The following is a 14,261-nucleotide window of genomic DNA, read 5'->3' on the forward strand; positions in this document are numbered from 1 at the left end:
TTTTAGCCCCAGGATGATAAAACTGAGATGTGGAAAGTAACCTACCCGAGATCAGAGGTAAGTGACCGAACTAGAATGGGAGCCTAGTATTTCTAGGCTCCCATTCTAGAAATTCTAGAAATCCAGAACTTACTATTCTATTCACCACTCCATACTACCTCTCAATGCATTGTTTCTCATTTAATATTTCTTTTTATTATTATTATGTTCAGTTAACCAACATATAGTACATCATTAGTTTTTGATGTAATATTCAATATTTCTAAATTAAGCTTTACAACTGGTGTGTACATTTAATGTGGTAGCAGAGGGTTTTTCTTTTAATCCTCAAAAAACAAGCAGTTGTTATTTAAGCCGTGGTACCTAAGAACAGAGGACATGGTGTGGGGATGAGGGCATGGTGGAGTGGGAGGGGCACATAACTGGGAGGCAGGAAACTTGCTCTCATCTTGGCTTTGCCAGTACTGGCCATATGACCAAAGACAAGCCTCGGCCTCCCTGAGCCTCCATCTCCTGGCTTAGGAAACGAGAGAATGGAGCTGAATGATGCTGAAATGTCATGCGCATTCTCCATCTCTGCATGGAATCTACTCCAAGTGAATGTATATGGGGTCATTCTCCAAAAGCCTGGCTTGAGCCCCACTAGCTCAGGGAGACGAAAAGAGACACATGCAGGACCTCAGCCCCAAGCACACCACGCATCCCTCTCAATCCCAGACCCTCCCTGCGGCTCTCCAACAACACAGGCTGGATCCAAGGCGCCTGTTCCAACATCACTTCTGTTTACTCCACCATCAGGATGGTGTCATTTAGCCGGAGCCATCATTCATAGTCACACCAAATGGCCCACGGAAGAAAAGTTGGTTACACTCGAAGAACAGATGACAAGTGACAGGCTCCGCTCCTGATTTTCCATAATAACAGAAGAGACCAGCAACTGCCATGGTGGTCCAACACCCGAACCACCCCCTCGCTTCCAAGCCGACTCGATCTGCCGATCTCCACTCCTCTCTGGGATTAAAGAGTTTCCCTTGTCCCTGGTGAAGCTAGGCATCCTGTCTCTCCAGGGACAGTATCAGAAAAGCCACCCACACGAGCAGCCCCACTCGTCTGAGCTCTGCTGCTAAATAAGGAAGAGAAGGAGCTGAAGACCAAAAACATGAACGAAAACATACACCCCTTTATTCTGGCTGAGGAAAGGCAAAATAAGACTTCCCCAGTAAATGACTGGACAGTTGTCTTTTGCCTGTGGGATGATCAGAAGTTTCAGTCGCTGAAACTGGGAATTAGGAGAATTCTCCCAGCCTGCTCTGGGGAGGCCATTCAGTTCTAATAAAAAGTTCTTCTAGGAAGGCCAGGTCCAGTGTGAAGAATTCTATTTTTTTTTAGAAGATTTTATTTATTTATTTAGAGAGAAAGAGAGAGAGGGAGCAGGGGAAGGGGCAGAGAGGGAGGGAGAGGGACAAGCACCTGAACACGGAGAGCCTGACTCAAGACTCAATCTCACAACCCTGAGATCACAACTTGAGCCGAAACCTAGAGTCGGACATGCCTAACTGACTGAGCCACCCAGGTGCCCCCAGTTTGAGGATTTTTAAAGTTGAGACACGTCAAATTGTCATTTGCCCATTTTTGACCCACACAAGTAGAAATATCGTATGGTCCAACTTAATAGTTTGTGCAAGCCGCTGCCCTAGGTGTTGAAAATGCATAAGAAGATGAGACAGTCTATCTTCAAGGGGCTGCCAGGAGAGAATCCCATGGAGAATGAGCTGTGGATCGGGCATGTTGGTGCTACGTGAAGGAGATACAGAGGATGGGGGGCTGGGGGACAGAAATGCAGTATCTTGAAGTAGGAGTTCACTCCTTTTGTTAGTAGGAGTGCAGATCCAGTGGAATAAGCACTAAGCCCCCTTTCTTGCCATCTCAGTGTCTGAAGATCATCCAGCAAACCCAGAGTCTCCAAGCAAGTCGAAGAACAGGGTGCGCTCTGAACCTGCTAACCTTGACGGAGTCTCTTTAGCATTTGTTATTTTTATGGGTCCCTGAATGCTTCCCTTGAATATTAATTTTCTCCAATTCTTTAAGTATATATTAGTTATTACATATTTTTGATTAATATTTGATGGCCGCTTAGGCTGCCAAGAGCTCCCATAAATTTCCCCAGTGGATATCTAATGCTAGGTGAGTGTGGGAAACCCCTTGTGTGGAGCAAAGACATCAATCATTTTAAGTCTCTGACTCCACACCTTTAATACCCAAAGATATATTGCTAAGAAGCCCATAGCAAGTCATTAAAAATGAATGTCTTGTGGCAGTTTTCATGCTTGCAGAATTCAGCGGGGGAGGGAGAGGAAGCTGGGATGTGGCAGAGCCCAGATAGCTCACTAACACCTCTTTGGACATTATTTAAAGATTTCCTATCCCTCACTCCAGGACCAGCTACATAATCTGCAAGGTCCGGTGCAAAATGAAAATGCAGGGCCCCTTGTTCACAGTTATTAAGCACTTTGAGACAGCAATGATGGCGCATTAAACCAAGCATGGGGCCGTGATGACACAGGTCACAGAGCCGTGAAGCCCTGCCTCTCTCTGCCCTCCCTGGCACCCACATCTCCTTCTCTCTGGAACTTAGTCCCCATCTGTAAGTGCTTCCCATAACAACAATAATAACAACAGCATTTACTGAAATACTGTAAAGGCATTCACTAACTTTTATTAACTCATAAGAGCAAGAAAAAGTTCTCATTAACCCCATAAATGCTATTATTACCCCCATTCTACAAAGAAGGAAGGAGATAGAAGCTCATGATAGTTCATCTTGTGTGTCAACTTGACTGGGCCACAGGGTGCCCAGATATTTGGCTAGACATTATTCTGGGGGTGTCTGTGAAGGTGTTTCTGGAGGAGATTAACATTTGATTGGTAGACTGAACAGACCACCCTCCCTGATGAGGTGGGTCTGGTCCAATCAGTTGAAGTACTTACAGAACAAAAATGCTGACTCTCCCTCGAGGAAGGGGGAATTCCTCTAGCCTCATTGCCTTCAAGCTGGAATATCAGGTTTTCTCCTGCCTTCAGATGCAAACGAAAACATCATTTCTTCCTGGGTCTCCAGCTTGGCAACTGCAGATCTTGGGACTTGTGAGCCAATTCCAATTCTTATATATGTATATGTACACATATGTATGTATTTCACAGATAGATAGAAGAATAGATGGTAGATAGATGGATAGACAGTTTCCTATTGGTCTGTTTCTCTGGAAAACCTCGACTAAGGCAAAGCTCATAATAGTTAAGTAACTTGCCCAGTGCCTCAGAGCTGGTAAGTGGTAAGGTTGTGATGTGAATACAGTAGATGTACGCCCGCAAATGACTGTGATGGTGTTGAAAAAAATGTGTGAACTTGGCCTGGTTAGGAAGAAAGGACTAAATCCATAAAGCAGGGCCCATAAACAACTGTCATTTGGTCCAGGCCAGAAGAAGCCAAGCAGCTCAATGCAGAGAAGATGGTACTGTGAGCTCAGGCTGAGTGCTCAGATCCAAAGAGACCCTGGCACTGGTCACAAGACTGCTTCTAATAAGATGGCCATGCTAGTCGAGTGAGCCCCTGCTCCTCAGGCTCTGGGGAACCCATCTGGGAAGAGAATGAGCTGGACTTCTTGTCCTCCATGAAATCCCTTCCTGTCTAAATATTGAGGCTTTCACGGTTCAACCCAATGAGCTTCTGGGAGGAAACTGAGATGATAGATACATTCTCTCTTTGGGTTCCTTGAGATGACTTTTGTTTTTTATTCACTATGAAGAAACATACCGGACTAGAGAAATGGTCCCACATCATGCCCACCCATTGCACAGATATATGAATGGGGTGAGGAAGGACGCTCCCAGGTACCAGTGATGCCCAGGGGACATCCTGGATAGGTTTATACACACTCACTCAAACCTTCAGTCCGACCTGAGGCTTACACATGTTTTCTTAGCTGTCGGTGTTCTGAAAGTGGGTGGAATGGGATCCAAGGCAGCTTCAAGGAAACCTTTATCAGAAACCAGAAGTCCCTGTCCTTTCCCACTGTCTTAACCTAGAAGAAGAAGGACAACAAGCCTCAGAGGGAGAAGGGCAAAAAGGAAGGCAACTAGGGGCATCCAGGTGGCTCAGTGGGTGAAGCATCTGCCTTCGGCTCAGGTCATGATCCCAGGGTCCTGGGATGGAGCCCCGCATCAGCCTCCCTGATCAGTGGGGAGCCTGCTTCTCCCTCTGCCTGCCGTTCCCCCTGCTTGTGCTCTCTCTGTGTGTCAAATAAACAAATAAAATATATATTTTTAATGTTTTAAAAAAGAAGGAAGGCAACTAACGCTTTTTTTTTTTTAACCCTCTAATCTGTGCCAATTCCTGAGACAGCCTCTGGTTTATATCATCTCATGACAACCTTACTAGGCAGGAAACACTCTCCCAATTTTACAGATCCCAATCTGAGGGGCAAGGAGATGAGGTGACTTGCTTGTTGTCTCAAGCTTCTGAGCAATGAGCAGAGCTTGAAGTCAGACCTAGACCTTTCCATTGCATCACATTGCCTAGAACGACCTGTGCTGAAATATTTCAGTGTCATCAATTGAAAGAGTCTGGAATTGAGTTGGGCACTTTGAATGTGTCCTGAAGCCATTGGTTTCTTTTATCAAATACATTAGTATTTGTTCACTGTTTACCAATCCTCAGAGCAAGTCAGGAAATGTAAGGTGAATTAAGGCCCCACAAAGGGGGTATATAATGCCTATGATCCCAGTGGCCCTCATTTCCCAGGGTCCCGGGTCCCATTGCTCATCAAAGATTCTTGTGGCTGCACAGGGAAACTTCGTGTCCCACTGCATGTAAGCCAATCCACCTTCTAGTGAGCTCTAAGGAGCATCATCATCTTCGTTTATTGAAATTCCCAGCACAGAACACTCCACCTGCAGCACTATTGGATCCAGAGTCCCACCCATCTTAGGCTCGGTAAACTATAGTATACTTCAGTCCTTCCTGCTGTGATCTCTGGCTCTATCCCACAGCGTCCTGGCCCAGTGGTGGACATGACCCCGGAACTGTGGAAATGCGGCACACAACGCACAGCCGAGCAGGCAATGGGAGTGACCGAGACCTTCTACTCTGCCATCACACACGTGCCATGCTTCCCACATGGCCTCACCTCCTCGCCAGAGCTCTGCATCCTTCCTGTCCCTTTAACTTTCTCATTTGCTTCCCCATATTTAGTCTGGTGGTACTTAGTTAGACCCATGGTTATAAGACAGGGACACTTTTACCCCCCAGGGGACATTTGGCAATATCTAGAGACAGTTTCAGTTGTTACAACTGTGGGACTGCTACCGGCATCCAGTGCACGGAAGACAGGGATGCTGCTAAGCGTCCTACAGTGCACAGGACGGCCCCCACAACAAAGAATGATCTAGTCCAAATGTCAGTAGTGCCACGGTTGATAAACCCTGATGCAGACCCGGGATGGCAAGTTTCTGCCACGAGTGCTCCTCTTTCCACTCCCTTTATGTCCTTTGCTGTCACATCTAGTCGATCAGGACAGTCATTCCCTCTGAGCCCAGTTCAGAACTCAGAATCCTCTCGGCACAGGGCTCCAGGGAGCTGCTAATAAGTGTTAGGTGCCAAAATGCCAAATGAGCTCGATGGGCCATCCTTACACGAGACACTTTCTGTGCTGGCCACATTTACCAACTCTGACCGTCACCCTTTCAAAGCAAGGATCGTGTTTCTAAACTCTATCATCCCCAACAGCTCCAAGGTGAAGAAAGAAGATGGGGAGAGGAAGAGGAAGAAAGGGAGTGGGGAGGAAAGGAGGGAGGGAGGGAGGAAAGGGAGGGAGGGAGGGAGGGAAGCAAAGAAAACCAAAGAGAAAAGAAGGGAAGGAAAAGAATGGTGTAAAAAAAACAAGGATGGAAAGTAGAAGAAATGAAGTTCCAAACGAGACTCCACTGAGATGGACACTTAGAATAACTGAAGCAGCCTCTCTACGTGAGGAGTTTCATTTTGTGTCCTATTAAGGTGTTAAGGTCAAAGCCAAAGGAGCCAACACTGTGAACTTCGCTACCGTCAAAAGGGCAGCTCCCTGTCAGGAGAACCTCATCACTGTCTTCTTTGGGTCATCGCGGTCGGCCAGGCTCACTGTAAGAATTCCCACTTCCCCCAGTCCCTCCATCACCCCCCAAGTACAGAGCTGTCTTGCCAAGTGGTGAGGCAGAACTGTCCTTTGGTGTCACTTTTCCCACGGGCCACACAGAGTGTCCCCGAAGAACGAGGATTCAAGTTCTTCCCCTAAAGTCGGTCAGCCCTCATCTTGGTGCAGATTGCAGATGAAGGCAAGGGCGCCCATCCTAGTTAACGCCATCAGTGGTCAACAATGGTGGTATTGAGCTAAAACGAAATCCTGAACAGTGCTTGACTGTTGACGGAGTCTTGATGGATACACTTGGAGTGTTTTTAATAGCTTCGATCTTCAGAGGAGATTTGGCAAGCCCTTACCATGTCAGCGTTCATGCCATTAGAATGGCACAGCCGCATGCCTGTCTTGAACTTTTCCCTGATAAAGGTGGAATGGAGGCAAAATTCTCAGGTCTACAAAGGGCACACCTTAGAAAATTTTCTAACAAACTTTCCTATTGAGTAAATAAGTAATCAATTTTTTGGAAAAAAATGCTCTTTGAAGGCACGTATAATTTTTGGCACCGTGCACCTTGGGATGTTTTTTTCCCCCACAGCATTGCCAACGAAAAGCCCAAGCACAGGCTGTGTTTCAGATGCTTCCATGCATCTCTACCAGCAGGACTTGCCCTGTCTAAGGTACAAATCAGTGCGGCTTCCCACAGTGGCCAGACTCGCAACCCCCTCCACTGATTTAAAAAAAAAAAAAAAATTTTTTTTTTTTTCTTGAATGTATTCCTATTCTCAGAGTCCATCTGTTAAGTCTTTTTATCGGTGGCATATTTGGGACCCCATGCCATGCAAAATTCCACAAAGGAACCTTCTTTGTCCCTTGTAAAATGAAGTGATCTCTTCCTCCTCCCTGCAAAAGAGAGCCATTTGGATGAGATCCCAGCCTCTGGAGAGAGAAAATGGAGGCAGCAGGAGAATCTGCCCTTCACCTCGGATCCTAGCTTAGCTCCTCCTGCTCTTTGGACAAGGTAGACCCGAAGAACGCAAATCGTTTAACCTCCGCGAGCAACTTCGCAAAGGCGTGCAGAGAGATACCTCGCGCACGTTGCAAAGGGTTTAGCCGAAGTGGGGACCACATGCAAATTCAGTGTTTGGAGAGCCCCGGCGTTTGCTGAGAAAATTCCTGGAGAGAAGTCACTGGACCACCGCGTCCTTTATCACTTTCTGAGTGACTTCTGAGCCACTTCGCCTTGCGCTCCTTTAATTTCTAGGCAACCAGGCCTATGAGGGCCTGTGTGGGCCGGCTCTGCTTTCGCTACTCCTGGCATCTTTCCTCACCTTTGCCTCCTGTAGAGAAGGGACTGGTTCTCATGTTTTCCCCAGCTCAATAGCTCAGGGCTTTGCTAATCTTGCTGAACACTTCAGTTTTTAGATGGTATATCAATGAGGCATTCAAACAGAGCAGTTTATACACAAAAATTCTGTCTGCTTTGTAAAAGATTATCCTTTTATAAACACTCGGCAGAAAACATAAAAGCAAATAGGGGACAGCACATAGAACAGGAAAGATGTTAGCAGGGAGATTAATACTGAATGGGTCGAAATGAATGGCGCTTACTAAAACGAGCTCCAGATACTTTGGCAGCAGTGAAACATAAATAATGGGAATGACACATCGTTTATTCGGGATAATGAGTTGATCCAAAGTAGAGGCCCAGGACAAGAGATTAAAGATTAAATATCCATCTCCTGATGAATATCAGTAGCCAACTTTAACCTTTTCCTTCCAAAAGTACAATTTTACTTGAACAATTATATGGGCTTGTGCTACAGTACAGAAGCTGGATTCTTAAAAAGCAGCAAATACCGCTTGCCTCGTTTTCTTATCCTGGTGGAAAACAAGGTGGCACATTTCAAGAGAGGAAGTGTCTTGGATTTTATTTCTAGGCTCTGAGCCTCCGGACACCGATATAAAGAAAGAATCCCCCCCGCCCCTCAATATTCTGCACTGGAGACATCGAGCTTAAGGACTCTGCTCACATCTCTTCATTCACTCATTTAACAATAAAGTTTTTCAAAAGAAAAAGGGAAGTGAGACTGGCACAACCCCATATGGATTTCACATTGACCGTGCGCCCCACAGAATGATAGAATGGGACGAGCCTCAGAAATGAGTGTGTCCAAACTCCTCACCCCAACTCTGGAGAGGACACTGAGGCTGGCGGCCAGGCTGTGTCCCGGCCGGGGTCCCACAGCCTATTAGAAGTGGAGCTGGGACTAGTACGGAGCCTTCTGGCCTCCAGCCCCCACTCTTCCCACTGCACCCTGCTGCCTCTTTATTCCCTCAAGTTGGAAATAATGACCAAAGCAGCTTGCTGGAAGAGCCAGAACCCCACATGCTAAATTAAAGCCCTGAATTCATGAAAAACTTAGAATATTGGAAGCTCTGAATAAATAAGGGTTGGAAACAAAAAAAGGGGATGGGAAGAGTTGGAGCAGTGGGAGAAAATGCAGAGGAGGAGGCAAAAGGAGCAGACAGCAATCACAGACAGCCGCGATGCCAACCCACAGGCCCTGCCACCCAGGCACGATTCTGGAACAGTCCGAGAGTGGCCCTTTTCTCTCAAAGGGCAAGAAGACACCGGGCAAGGAGAAATCGTGTGGCTGGCCCATTTCTTGGAGCCAAGAAGCTGCCCACTGTTCACAAGCCAAGACCAGGAGAGAGGTTTTGTGGCTGATAGATACTGGGGGAGTAAGGAGAGCAGGAAGATTCAAATATTGCCATTAAAACAACAATAACAACAACAACAAAAAAAAACCAAATCCCAGGCCACCAACCAGGCAGGAGCAGGAGACCATTACAGGTTAATTCCAAAGCCGCTCACCTACAGAGAGCAAGGTCAGGATTTGGCTGTCGTCCCATGTGATATCAGTTTGGTGGTTTCAGTCTATGCTCCAGGGAACATTTGTCTCAGTGCCAAACCAACATGCATGCACGGTTGGCAAGCTGTCCTCCGGAGGCCAGGGATGAGGAGCTGTGGAAGTGTATCCATTTTCACTTTGCAAGTGTTTGCATGCCAACGCCTCGGACATTGCTGCTCTTCGGAGAAAGAGGGGAATTTATGCTTGAGAGCAAGGCTGTTTTCAGCTGCCTTACCCCACATGGGGGTGGTGGAGTGAGCAATTACAATCCTTCTATCCTCTCTTCCTGAGTGAGTTCAGCATTTTGTCATAGGTGAAAATAATTGAACTACTTCCTAGATAAGAAAGGTATTACTGGGACCACCTGCCAGATCTTAGCAGGAAAGAATTTTTTGTGATGACCATGTGACTCATAGGTTTCCACTTAGATGAGATAATCAAGACAAAAGGCAAGACGGTCACGAAACATGCAATTGCCATTTTGGAAAAGGAAGGATGTATGAAATAGAACATTTTTAAAAACGGCTTTGAAAGGGGGTCCAACATAAATTCAAACATGATTTTAAGCACTGAACATGCTTAGCAAAGGACCCAGGAAAAAAAAAAAACAAAAAAAAACAGCACCTCTCAGCCTCCCTAAATTGAGAGAGTACCCCTAGGGTAGCCCACTAGGAAACAGACACATGTTAATGCCTTTACCAAGTGTTATGAGATAATCCAGTGCAAGTAGTTATGGAAACCAGGAGAGGGTAGCTAGGAGGAGGAAGGTGGTCGAAGGACTTTCCAAAAGAAGCGCCATGTTTTCATTGAATCTTTTCACGATGTCCAGCCCTGGTTAAGGTGATGTCCGCGACAAATAGTAACAAACTGAATGTGACACCGCTAGAGATTGTGTGACTCCATGGGTCAGGAGGAGGATGCTACCTAGACCATGGACCCGTCCATGAAGAATTTCCAGTTAAACATCCCCAGTACTTTAAAACGCAATTCACGCTTTCCAGGCGTGACCAACATTGCCTTGTGGTTGAAGCCTATCCGCAGATCTGACCATGAAAAGACTACAGCCTCCAAAGTGAGATTACTGCCTCTTTATCTCCTGGGAGACAATTTAGCAGTTGTAGAAGCAAAGATGGTTGCCCTCAAATTAATCCCCAGTGGCCCAATAATGAGCTGGGCTTGGGAATTTCTCTCAAACTGCCATTCGAAAACGTTGATCTTCCAGCAAATCGCTATGGAGGCTTTATAGGAACTCCCTAAATTGGATCTTCTTCTCAGATTATCAAATTCTCAGCAGATTACGTGGTCTTTCTCATAGATCCCAAGTGACAGGCCTGTGTGGTTGTGAGACTACGTTTGTCCTTAGGGCCAAGGCTAGTGATAGCTATGTGGGCGGGGGTGGGGGGAGGGGGTGTCTTCATAGGCCAAATTCCGATTTTCCCCCAAATATATTCACTGAAAAAGAGTCAATATTTTTATAGATACGTGGGTACAGTGAAAAAGAAAAACATTCTCTTTTATGGCTAAAACAAGTAGTGAGTTCTGGAGGACCCAGGCTCCCAGCATGTTTCCCTAATTCCTGGCCTGCCTCTAACACTGGATGTAGTACAGACTGACATTAGTTGTTCTTATAAATTTACACACGTACGTCAGCACATGTTTTCCAGACTTGGACTTACAATTCCAGGGCACTCAACTCTACATTTGTGTGAGGCCAGCTAAGTTTGATCTCCATCAGTTTGTTAGCTCTGTATATTCTTCATAATTTGGACTGATGGGTGTCACACATTCTAGAAACTCAGTGTTAGCTTGATGGAAAGAAGTAGTAAGAACTGAAGGAGGTAGGACTAAGAACCACAAGGAAGTAAATCACAAATCACCTTTCAGAAAGGCACATTAAGTGAGGGTCTCATTCAGACAGCATTGTTAGCTAAGGGGTCTTACCAGGTTAAGAGGGCAGCAGAGGTCTCCAAACGGTGATGACTTCCTGCCCTGCTACTGGAAGAACTCTTCCCTCGCTCTACTCTAATCAGTAGCTCTCAGCCTTAGTTACACAGTAGAGTCACCTGGGGAGCATTTAAAAAATACCCATGCCCAAGCCTCACCCAGAGATTCTGACTTAGCTGATCTAAAAAGGAGCCCAAGCAATGCATATTTAAAAGTTCCCGAAGAGATTCAAGTGCACTTTAGAGTAGTGGGCTGCCTATCAGCCCCCAAAGATATCAGGTCCTAATCCCTGGAACCCAGAGATGGTACCCTATATGGCAAAAGAGGAGTTTGCGGATGTGATTAAGTTAAGGATCTTGAGAGGAGGAGATGATGCTATATTATTCAGGTGGGCTCTGAATGCTATGGCGAGTGTCCCTATAAAAGAGAGGCAGAGGGAAAGTGGACGCACACATCAGAAGAGGTAATGTCAAGATGGGGCAGAGAGAGAGTTGAAGATCTAGAGTCTTACAGCACTGAAGACTGGAGTGATGTGGTCATGAGCCCAGGAATGCTGGCAGCCACCACAAGTTGACAAAGGCAAGGAATGGATTCTCTCTGGGAGCCTCTAGAAGTAATGCTGCCCTGCTGACACCCAGATTTCAGCTCGGTGATACTGATTTGGGACTTCAGGCCTCCAGATCTATGAGAAAATAAGTTCTATTGTTTGAAGCCAGTAAATTTGTGGATATTAGTTATGACCGCCACAGCAAACTCATAGAGCCAGACTCGGCAACCACGGCTCTGATCTCACTGGTCACTAGGAAAGCCGTCAAAAAAGCCAAGCTCAGTGCCACCTCTGAGCCATTCACCTGCTTCTTCTCAATCTGGGGCACTTTCCTCTATAATCTTCTCTTGGCTGACCCCAAAAGTTCTTCCCTGGTCCCTGACCCAATCTACATTAGATCTGCTTGCTATTTCCTTTTAGAATTTTGTTCTCATCCTTCCTAGTGCTTATCACAATTTATCATCAGTTATTTATTTGTCTGGTTATTTATTTAGTGTCTTTCTTCCCCACTAGAATATAAACTCCCTGAGAACAAGGTCTATACCATTTTGTTCACCACTGCGTTTCCAGCACCTAGCGCGGTAGCAGACACATAGTGAGTGATCAATAAAAACATTAAAGGAAATAATGAACGAATGAATGATAGTCATAATAGGTGGGAATGAACCCCAGACAAAGAGCCAAGAGCGTCAGATCAGGATCTATCTCTCGGGAGAGAGAATGGCAAGGGAGAGGAAGGAATCTAGGGGACCCACATAAAAGAGCCACAGTCCCGACAGTCCCCCAGAATTTGTGGGAGAACTGGAATAACGAGGGAGGTTAAGTGCAAGGGCTGCACACATGTACACTTGATTCTTGATTTGAGCAGCCGGTCACAGTTCTAGATTGCACTTGCTATGCCATGAGGATCTTGATCCAGTGCCAGGTTTGCCTAGTATGGGCTCAAGAACCGGACAGGGAAAAGAAAGCAGGTAAACCACCTTAAGACCTACAGCAAGGCATAATTGGAAAAATGTAGGCACCAACAAATACTCAAGTGAGATAAGACACATCTATCTCGTCATCCCCATGAAAATATAGGACACTGGTTGACATCCATCTCTTTCCAGGTATTTTAAGTATGCTCCCACTATCCACCTGTCTCTAAGTTAGGGGCTACCTGTTTTATAATATTTGTGTAGTATCTATTTTTTAAAAAAATCACTTGAGCAAACCCAGAGTAGTAAGTACAATCCATTGCACTGTTCCTTCCTGTTTGCTCCAACCACAGTAAACATACTCCAGAGGCAAAAGTGATTGACTACCGGATGCTGCTTTTGGGGTCAGGGACCAAGATGGTTCTCCCACCAGAACACTCCACGCCGCTCACTCACCTGGTGGAACAGCAATGGCAAGAGAAATGCCCCTTTGAAAATCTAGGAATTCCAAGATTTAGGAGAGCGATTAAGCAAAAAAGCAGAACGAAAAGCCCTACGTTCAGCCAAAAAGCTAAAATGATCAGGTAAGGGAACAAGAGGGTTGGTAAAGGAGAAATACCCAGAGGAGGATTTCAGGTAGGTTCTTTGATTGCAAGGAACAAACTCACCCACTCATACCAGGAAAAAGATGATGCTTGAACCCTGCCTTTTGTTTTCCTTTGGTTTTACTCCTCCAGTTTTGACCTCAGGAACACGTTGCTTTCGTATCTGTAAATGTAAACATTTTAATCAAAGGAATACCAACACCAGTGAATTTTCATAGAGAAGCTATTTTCTAGAGCAAACTCTATTGGTTCTGGGTATCTCTGGTTTTATCAACTTCACCCTGGTATATCTAAAGGGAGGGGGTTTTATATTTATCCTGCTTGGAGTTTGCCGAGCCTCTTGAATCTATAGGTTTATGTGTTTCTCCAGTTTTGGGAAAATACTTGACAATTATCTCTTCAAATATTTCTTCCTCATTGTCGCTCTCTTACCCTCCTGGGACTCCAATTTATGTATGTGTTAAAACATTTCACTATGTCCCATCTATCTCTTCTGTTCAGTATTTTAATTTTTTCCCCCTGTCATTCAGTTTAGCTATTTTCTTTGGGCCTGACTTTGAGTATACTAATCTTGTCTTCTGCTGCATCCGGTGAGCTATTAGACTCATGCAATGAAGTCTTAATATCAGGCATAATATTTTTTAGGTTATAGAACATCTGATTGATTCCTTTATATAGAGTCAAACTCTCAGTTGGTCCTCTCCCATCTTTTCACCTCTTTTGTGCATCTTTTCCTCTATTTTCTTTAGCATATTTATACCAGCTATTTTGAAGTCTTTGAGTCAGATAAACGTCTGCCTTCAGCTCAGGTCGTGATCCCAGGGTCCAGGTATCGAGCTCTGCATCAGGCACCCTGCTCACTGGGAAGTCTGCTTCCTCCTCTGCCCCTTCCCCTGCCCGTGCTCTCTCTCTCTCTCTCTCTTTCACAAAAATAAATAAATAAAATCTTTAAATAAATAAATAAAGTCTTTGAACGAACTCCAATATCTGGATCATCTATGGGTTTACTTCTATTCCTTGCTTTTCTCTTCATTGTTAGTCCTGTTTTTCTGCTTCTTCACCTCCCTCGTAATATTTTACTGTACAGGTAACATCATGTGTAAAGAGTCTGAGAGACTGGTCTTTGTACATTCCTCTGACAGGCAGATGGGGAGAGGGACTGATCA

At 45.4% G+C, this 14,261-nt stretch overlaps 1 long non-coding RNA gene across 1 annotated transcript in view; it reads right to left on the reverse strand.

Moving 5' to 3' along the window:
• Positions 1-13,176, reverse strand: part of LOC118014328 — a 48,873-nt gene extending 35,697 nt beyond the window's left edge. Inside the window, exon 1 of the long non-coding RNA XR_004680262.1 lies at positions 13,159-13,176. This is a non-coding gene — a long non-coding RNA (uncharacterized LOC118014328). The remainder of the gene's footprint in view (positions 1-13,158) is intronic.
• Between the last annotated feature and the right edge of the window lie 1,085 nt (positions 13,177-14,261).

Source organism: Mirounga leonina, unplaced genomic scaffold (genome assembly GCF_011800145.1).
Source record: "Mirounga leonina isolate KUSES-001 unplaced genomic scaffold, KU_Mleo_1.0 Mir_154, whole genome shotgun sequence".
In the NCBI taxonomy this organism is placed as follows: Eukaryota; Metazoa; Chordata; class Mammalia; order Carnivora; family Phocidae; genus Mirounga; species Mirounga leonina.